This window comes from Arachis ipaensis, chromosome B9, assembly GCF_059453495.1.
Source record: "Arachis ipaensis isolate K30076 ecotype BB chromosome B9, ASM5945349v1, whole genome shotgun sequence".
Taxonomy (NCBI): domain Eukaryota; kingdom Viridiplantae; phylum Streptophyta; class Magnoliopsida; order Fabales; family Fabaceae; genus Arachis; species Arachis ipaensis.
In genome coordinates this window covers 78,576,824-78,585,913 of record NC_142444.1, presented here as the reverse complement: position 1 = coordinate 78,585,913, position 9,090 = coordinate 78,576,824, and the positions used below count along the sequence as shown (strand labels likewise).

General features: G+C 36.1%; 1 non-coding gene across 1 annotated transcript; it reads left to right on the top strand.

The window, feature by feature from the left end:
• Window positions 1-1,785: 1,785 nt before the first annotated feature.
• Window positions 1,786-1,893, top strand: LOC148545118 (small nucleolar RNA R71). The gene has a single exon (XR_015900406.1). It is a non-coding gene; the product is annotated as a small nucleolar RNA R71 (small nucleolar RNA).
• The last annotated feature ends 7,197 nt before the right edge of the window (window positions 1,894-9,090 follow it).

The following is a 9,090-nucleotide window of genomic DNA, read 5'->3' as shown; positions in this document are numbered from 1 at the left end:
ACATATAACTAAGAAAAATATAGTTAGATAAAAATTGGGTTGCCTCCCAACAAGCGCTTCTTTAATATCAGTAGCTTGACATTGGGCTCTCATGGAGCCTCACAGATGTGCAGAGCTTTGTTGAGACTCTCCAACACCAAACTTAGAGTTTGGATATGGGAGTTCAACACCAAACTTAGAGTTTGCTTATGGCCTCCCAACACCAAACTTAGAGTTTGACTGTGGGGGCTTTGTTTGACTCTGCTTTGAGAGAAGGTTTTTCTGCTTCCTCTCCCTGGATGCAGAGAGAGATCCTTGAGTTGTAAACACAAGGTTGTCCTTATTTAATTGAAGGATCAATTCTCCTCTGTTCACATCAATCACAGCTCTTGCTGTGGCTAGGAAAGGTCTTCCTAGGATGATGAATTCATCCTCTTCCTTTCCAGTATCCAGGACTATGAAATCAGCAGGGATGTAAAGGCCTTCAACCTTTACTAACACATCCTCTACTTGTCCATAAGCCTATTTTCTTGAATTATCTGCCATCTCTAATGAGATTCTAGCAGCTTGCACCCCATAGATTCCCAGTTTCTCTATTACAGAGAGGGGCATGAGGTTTATCCCTGAACCAAGGTCACACAGAGCCTTAAAGATCCTGGTGCCTATGGTACAAGGTATTATGAACTTTTCAGGATCCTGTCTCTTTTGAGGCAATGTCAGTTGATCCAGATCACTTAGTTCATTGGTGAACAAGGGAGGTTCATCTTCCCAAGTATCAATGCCAAATAATCTGGCATTTAGCTTCATGATTGCACCAAGAAACTTGGCAGTTTGCTCTTCAGTCACATCCTCATTCTCTTCAGAAGAGGAATACTCATCAGAGCTCATGAAGGGCATAAGGAGGTTCAATGAAATCTCTATGGTCTCTAGATGAGCCTCAGAGTCCTTTGGTTCCTCAGAGGAAAGCTCCTTATTGATCACTGGACGTCCCAAGAGCTCTTCCTCCTTGGGATTCACGTCCTCCTCTCCCTCATTGGGTTCGGCCATTTTGGTTATGTCAATGGCCTTGCACTCTCCTTTTGGATTTTCTTTTGTATTGCTTGGGAGAGTGCTAGGAGGGATTTCAGTGATCTTTTTACTCAGCTGGCCCACTTGTGCTTCCAAATTTCTAATGGAAGACCTTGTTTCATTCATGAAACTCACAGTGGCCTTAGATAGATCAGAGACTAAGTTTGCTAAGCTAGATGAGTTTTGCTCAGAATTCTCTGTCTGTTGCTGAGTGGATGATGGAAAAGGCTTGCCATTGCTAAACCTATTTCTTCCACCATTATTAAAGCCTTGTTGAGGCTTTTGATCCTTCCATGAGAAACTTGGATGATTTCTCCATGATGGATTATAGGTGTTTCCATAAGGTTCATCCATGTAATTTATCTCTGCTATTGCAGGGTTCTCAGGATCATAAGCTTCTTCTTCAGAAGATGCCTCTTGAGTACTGTTGGATGCAGCTTGCATTCCATTCAGACTCTGAGAAATCATATTGACTTGCTGAGTCAATATTTTGTTCTGAGCCAATATGGCATTCAGAGTATCAATCTCAAGAACTCCCTTCTTCATAGGCGTCCCATTACTCACAGGATTCCTCTCAGAAGTGTACATGAATTGGTTATTAGCAACCATGTCAATGAGTTCTTGAGCTTTTGCAGGCATTTTCTTTAGGTGAATGGATCCACCTGCAGAAGTATCCAATGACATCTTTGATAACTCAGACAGACCATCATAGAATATATCCAGGATGGTCCATTCTGAAAGCATGTCAGAAGGACACTTTTTGGTCAGTCCATTGTATCTCTCCCAAGCTTCATAGAGGGATTCACCTTCTTTTTGTCTGAAGGTTTGAACATCCACTCTAAGTTTGCTCAGCTTTTGAGGAGGAAAGAACTTGGCTAGGAAAGCCTTGACCAGCTTATCCCAAGAGTTCAGGCTATCCTTAGGTTGAGAGTCCAACCATACTCTAGCTCTGTCTCTTACAGCAAAAGGGAAAAGCATAAGCTTGTAGACTTCAGGATCTACTCCATTAGTCTTAACAGTATCACATATCTGCAAGAATTCAGTTAAGAACTGAAAAGGATCTTCAGATGGAAGTCCATGAAACTTGCAGTTCTGCTGCATCAGAGAAACTAATTGAGGTTTCAGCTCAAAGTTGTTTGCTCCAATGGCAGGAATGGAGATGCTTCTTCCATGTAAATTGGAATTAGGTGCAGTAAAGTCACCAAGCATCCTCCTTGCATTATTATTATTTTCGGCTGCCATCTCCCTTTCCTGTTCTAAAATTTCTGAAAGGTTATCTCTGGATTGTTGTAATTTAGCTTCTCTTAATTTTCTCTTCAGAGTTCTTTCAGGTTCTGGATTTGCTTCAACAAGAATGTTCTTGTCCTTGCTCCTACTCATATGACAAAAAAGAGGGCACAGAAAAATAATAATAATAGAGATCCTTTATACCACAGTATAGGGATCCTTTTGTGAGTGGGAGAAAAGAAGGAGACAAAGAATGTAATGTAATGGAAGAAACACAACTGTGAGGAGGGTAGAGATGTGAGATGAGATGTTAGTAGATGAATAAATAAATAGAATAAGATGGGAGAGGGAGAATTTTCAAAAATAATTTTTGAAAAAGGGTTAGTGATTTTTGAAAATAGTTTTTGAAAAAGGTTAGTAATTTTTGAAAAATTTTGAAATCAAAAATAAAAATAATTAGTTAATTAAAAAGAAATTTTTGAAAAAGAGGGAAGATATTTTCGAAAATTAGTGAGAGAGAGTTAGTTAGGTAGTTTTGAAAAAGATAAGAAACAAACAAAAAAGTTAGTTAGTTAGTTGAAACATATTTTGAAAAGATAAGAAGTTAGGAAGTTAGAAAAGATATTTTGAAATCAAATTTTTGAAAAAGATAAGATAAGAAGATATTTTGAAAAGATATGATTGAAATTAGTTTTGAAAAAGATTTTATTTTTAAAATCACAATTAATGACTTGATTCACAAGAAATCACAAGATATGATTCTAGAACTCAAAGTTTGAATCTTTCTTAACAAGCAAGTAACAAACTTGAAATTTTTGAATCAAAACATTAATTGATTATTGTTATTTTCAAAAATTTGATATAAAAATAAGAAAAATATTTTTGAAAAATATTTTTGGAATTTTCGAAAATAACTAAGAGATTTGAAAAAGATTTGATTTTTGAAAAAGATTTTGAAAAAGATAAGATTTTCAAATTGAAAATTTGACTTGACTCATGAAAACAACTAGTTTTTAAAAATTTTTGAAAAAACCAAATCTAATTTTCGAATTTAATGAGGAGAAAAAGGTAAAAATATTTTTTTTGATTTTTGAAATTTTTATGATGAGAGAGAAAAAAATTAAAAACATCATTTTCATGTTTTTCTCTTTTATTTTTGAATCAAAACAAGGAATGCATGCAAGAACACTATGAATGTCAAGATGAACACCAAGAACACCGTGAATATCATGATGAACATCAAGAACATATTTTTGAAAAATTTTTAATGCAAGAAAAACATGCAAGACACCAAACTTAGAATTCTTTAATGCTTAGACATAAAGAATTCAGGAATGCATATGAGAAACAAGAAAAGACACAAAACATGCAAATGCAAAGATCAAACAAGAAGACTTACCAAGAACAACTTGAAGATCATGAAGAACACTATGAATGCATGATATTTTCGAAAAAAATGCAAGATGCATATGCAATTGACACTAAACTTATAACATGACTCAAGACTCAAACAAGAAACACAAAATATTTTTTATTTTTATGATTTTATGAATTTTTTTGGATTTTTATTTTATATTTTTCGAAAATTATTTAGAAAAGAGAAAAATAAGGATTCAAAATTTTTAATATGAATTCCAGGAATCTTATGCTCTAAAGCTCCAATCAAAGGGTCAGGCATGGCTGAATAGCCAGCCAAGCTTTAGTATGCAACTCAGACATGACACGCCCAACATACTCATTCCCAAAGGAATTAGACATGGCTTTACAGCCAGCCAGGCTTCAACATGCTTCATGAAACACTAGAATTCATTCTTAAAAATTCTGAAGACAAATAGATTTTTGAAAACATTTTTATTTTTATTTTTTTTTCTTTTTTTTTTTCGAAAACAGATGAAAAATTTTTGAAAAATTTTTGAAAACAAAACAAAAAGAAAATTACCTAATCTGAGCAACAAGATGAACCGTCAGTTGTCCAAACTCAAACAATCCCCGGCAACGGCGCCAAAAACTTGGTACGCGGAATCGTAATTACACTTTAAGTATGTAAAATTCATCGCTCTTTCTTTCCCTGGTAATGGCGTCAAAAACATGATGCCAAGACCACGGTTCATAACTCCGTGTAACTGACCAGCAAGTGCACTGGGTCGTCCAAGTAATACCTTACGTGAGTAAGGGTCGAATCCCACGGAGATTGTCTGTATGAAGCAAGCTATGGTCACCTTGTAAATCTCAGCCAGGCGGATATAAAACAGTAATGGGTTTTCGAAAATAAATAATAGAATAGGGATAGAGGTACTTATGTAAATCATTGATAGGAATTTCAGATAAGCGAATGGAGATGCTTTTCGTTCCTCTGAACCTCTGCTTTCCTGCTATCTTCATCCAGTCAGTCTTACTCCTTTCCATGGCTGGCTTTATGTGATACATCACCACTGTTAATGGCTACTTTTGATCATCTCTCGGGAAAATGATCCAATGCCCTGTCACGGCATGGCTATTCATCTGTCGGTTCTCGATCATGCTGGAATAGGATTTACTATCCTTTTGCGTCTGTCACTAACACCCCACAATCGTGAGTTTGGAGCTCGTCACAGTCATTCATTCATTGAATCCTACTCGGAATACCACAGACAAGGTTTAGACCTTCCGAATTCTCTTGAATGCCGCCATCATTCTAGCTTACGCCACGAAGATTCTGGTTAGGAGATCTAAGAGATACTCATTCAGTCTAAGGTAGAACGGAAGTGGTTGTCAGGCACGCGTTCATAGGGAATGATGATGATTGTCACGTTCATCACATTCAGATTGAAGTACGAATGAATATCTTAGAAGCGAAACAAGATGAATTGAATAGAAAACAGTAGTACTTTGCATTAATCTTTGAGGAACAGCAGAGCTCCACACCTTAATCTATGGAGTGTAGAAACTCTACCGTTGAAAATACATAAGTGAAAGTCCAGGCATGGCCGAATGGCCAGCCCCTCTGATCTAAGAACCAGGCGTCCAAAGATGGTCAAAAAAGACTTCTAATACAATAGTAAATGGTCCTATTTATAATAAACTAGCTACTAGGGTTTACATGAGTAAGTAATTGATGCATAAATCCACTTTCGGGGCCCACTTGGTGTGTGCTTGGGCTGAGCTTTAGTGTTGCACGTGTAGAGGTCCTTCTTGGAGTTGAACGCCATTTTTTGTGCCAGTTTGGGCGTTCAACTCTGGTTTTGGATCCTTTTCTGGCGCTGGACGCCAGATTTGGGCAGAAAGCTGGCGTTGAACGCCAATTTACGTTGTTTATTCTTGGCCAAAGTATGAACTATTATATATTGCTGGAAAGCCCTGGATGTCTACTTTCTAACGCAATTAGAAGCGCGCCATTTCGAGTTCTGTAGCTCCAGAAAATACACTTTGAGTGCAGGGAGGTCAGAATCCAACAGCATCAGCAGTCCTTCTTCAACCTCTGAATCTGATTTTTGCTCAACTCCCTCAATTTCAGCCAGAAAATACCTGAAATCACAGAAAAACACACAAACTCATAGTAAAGTCAAGAAATGTGAATTTAACATAAAAACTAATGAAAACATCCCTAAAAGTAACTAGATCCTACTAAAAACATACTAAAAACAATGTCAAAAAGCGTATAAATTATCCGCTCATCATGGCCATACATCTAGGTGACCCAAACGCGTGCTTCACGCGAACGCGTCGCAGTGACAAAAATCAGCGTGTTTGAATTCGCAACCAGCGATATCTGGGCTGTTTCTGGCCCAGTTCTCGGCCCAGAAAACACAAATTAGATGCTATAAAGTGAGGGAATGCATCCATTCATCAGACAACAATTAACACAACAGAACACAACTTTCATATTCATAATTTTAGGATTAGATGTAGTTTCTAGAGAGAGAGGCTCTCTCCTCTCTCTTAGGATTTAGGATTTAGGATTTCTATTAGTTTTAGGCTATTTCATCTTCACTTCAGGTTCAATATTACTTTAATTTATGTTTCTCTTCTACTTCTAGATACTCTAATGCTTTTACTTGTATTTGACTCTTGGTGCCAAATTGGCTTATGAACCCTTTCATGTTAGATTTGAATTTATGTTTAAACATAATTTTTGAGGTATTTTAGATTTATGATTTTTACTTAGCTTTTTATATTATTGGCTTTAATTGATGAATTGATTAATTGGAGACACTTGAGTTATCAAACTCATTGTGATTGATAATTATTATCTTTGCTAATTAATTTGAATTCCAATAACTCTAGTCTTTTCTTAGGAATTGACTAGGATCTGAGGAACCAAATTGATTCATCCACTTAACTTACCTTCATAGTTAGAGGTTAATAAGGTGAGAGCAGAATCCAATTCTCTTCACACCTGATAAAGGATAACTAGGATAGTACCTCAATTTCTTATACCTTGCCAAGAGATTTTATAGTTATTAATTTATTTTTCTTGTCATTTAAATTACTTGTTCCTTATTTTAAAAAAACCCAAAAACATATCTTTTTACATAACCTATAATAAATCATACCTCCCTGCAATTCCTTGAGAAGATGACCCGAGGATTAAATACTTCGGTTATAAATTTTAGTGGGTTTTGTTACTTGTGACAACCAAACTTTTGTAAGAAAGGAATTCTTGTCGGTCTAGAAGCTATACTTACAACGCGAATTTATTGTGAAAATTCTAGATCGCGCGAGAGTTTTGTTCTTCAAAATGGCGCCGTTGCCGGGGAATTGCAAACGTGTGTCTTATTGTTGGTTATTGTAAATATTTACTTTTAAATTGATTTTTTTGAAAAAAAATAAAAAAAACAAAAAAATAAAATAAAATTCAGTTTTTTACTTTAAAATTTTTTATCTTATCTTATCTTAGTTTTAAATTTCAAAATTCAAATCTTTTTCAAAAATCATATCTTTTTCAAAATCTTATCTTATCTTATTTCAAATTCAAATTTCAAATTTCAATATTTAAATTTCAAAATTCAAAATTCAAAATTTAAAATTTAAATTTAAAATTTAAAAAATCAAAACTTTTCAAAATTTAAATCTTTTTCAAATCTTTATCTTATATTGTTGACTTTTAAAAAATTCAAAATTCAAAATTTAATTTTCAAATTCAAAATTTAAATTTCAAAACCTTTTAAAAACTTATCTTTTCTAATCTTAAAATCAAATCTTTTTCAAATCTTTTCTCTTATTTATTTTATTTTATTTTCTTTTGCTTTTTATTTGTTTTTGTTTTTAATTTTTATTAATTACTATGAGTTCTCACCCCCGTCACTTTGAGTTTAGTTCTAATGTTGTTGTAAGGAATGGAAACTATAATGAAAATAAGCATCAAGGTTGGAAGAATCAAAGATGGGAGGAGCCACCAGGATTTGATCAACCCTCTTGGCAACAACCCCCTCCAATGCGCTATAACCAACAAGTCCCACTATATGCTTATGAACGACCTCCTCAACACAACTCTGGACCACTATACTAACAAGCACCTTACCACCAAACACCCCCATATGACCCTAATCCTTACCACCCACACTAACCACCACATGAACCATCCTATCCACCCCAACCTCCATTGGATAATGACACACTCATCTCTAATATCATTGGTCTCACCTCTACACTCCAAAATCTTATATCCCGCATGGACCAACCCTCTACCTCCAATATTCAACCCTCAAGCTTCAGTGCGCTTCCTTTTCAACCACATAATAACCCTCCCATCTCATCACCACCCTCCATGGAAGAGCACCCACATCCATCAATCCAAGAGCAAGATGATCCCAGTTATGCTATTGATACGGAACAAGAAAGAAGGAATCATCTTTGCGAATCCATACTTCATAAGAAGCTAGAGGAGGCCCTACAGATGAAGGTAGTGGAGACCCTTAAAGTCGAAGGAGTGATTAAAGAATTAGTGAAGGAATACATCAAGGAGGAGTCTAATTTTGTCTCAGAGCAAGAGAAAGCCCAAAATGTGGAGATAGGAGAGACCCTCGAATATGAAGGAGTAGTTGAAAGGAGTTATCATGGAAAAAAAATCATCAAGGATGAGTAAGATTTTATACTAAAACAACTAGACAAAGCAGTAATTATTGAAGAGGAAAAAGTGGTTGAAGACTTAGGAGATGCAGAACCTCCATGGGAAAGTCCAGTCATAGAACCTCCTTCCAAGATGTTTGAATTTGATGTTGAAGAGGGTGTACAACCTCCAAGGCATATCATGGCTAAAGACTTTGAAGAGGTTGATCAAGAGATGCAGACTAAAAAAGAAGAAGCACAACCTCCTATGCCTTTGGTGAGTAATGAAGAAGAGATTGAATTGGAATAAAGCTACCAAGAGGAAGTGGTTGAACTTGAAGAAGCTTGCAAGGAGGTGGAAGTTTCCAAAGGAAAGCACAAGGGAATGGAGCTTGAAATCACCTTCCCAAAGCTGTTGGAGACCTCTCCCCCAAAGCCATTACCATCCAATACAACATTCAGGTGGATAAAATTCTTATCCTTGCCCTTTACTTTCCCACTTGAATATGGTTTACTTGAGACAGATGGCCAGCTTAGAGCTCTTTGTGGCATTAAGAGTAAGAGGAAGATGGTTAGTGGTTGGAGTTGTCATGCAAGCTTCAATATGGTGGAAAGCTCAAAATCTAAATGCAAGGGTTGGTGTAAAGCTCAACTGAATGGGTCAAGGAAGCTGTTTGGATGCCTTAGTGAGAATTCGGATTGCTTACCACCCGGATAGAATCATCATGTTCCACTTGAAGACGGGTGCAGAAACAAGATTTGGGATCCAGGAATATATGAGGATCAAAT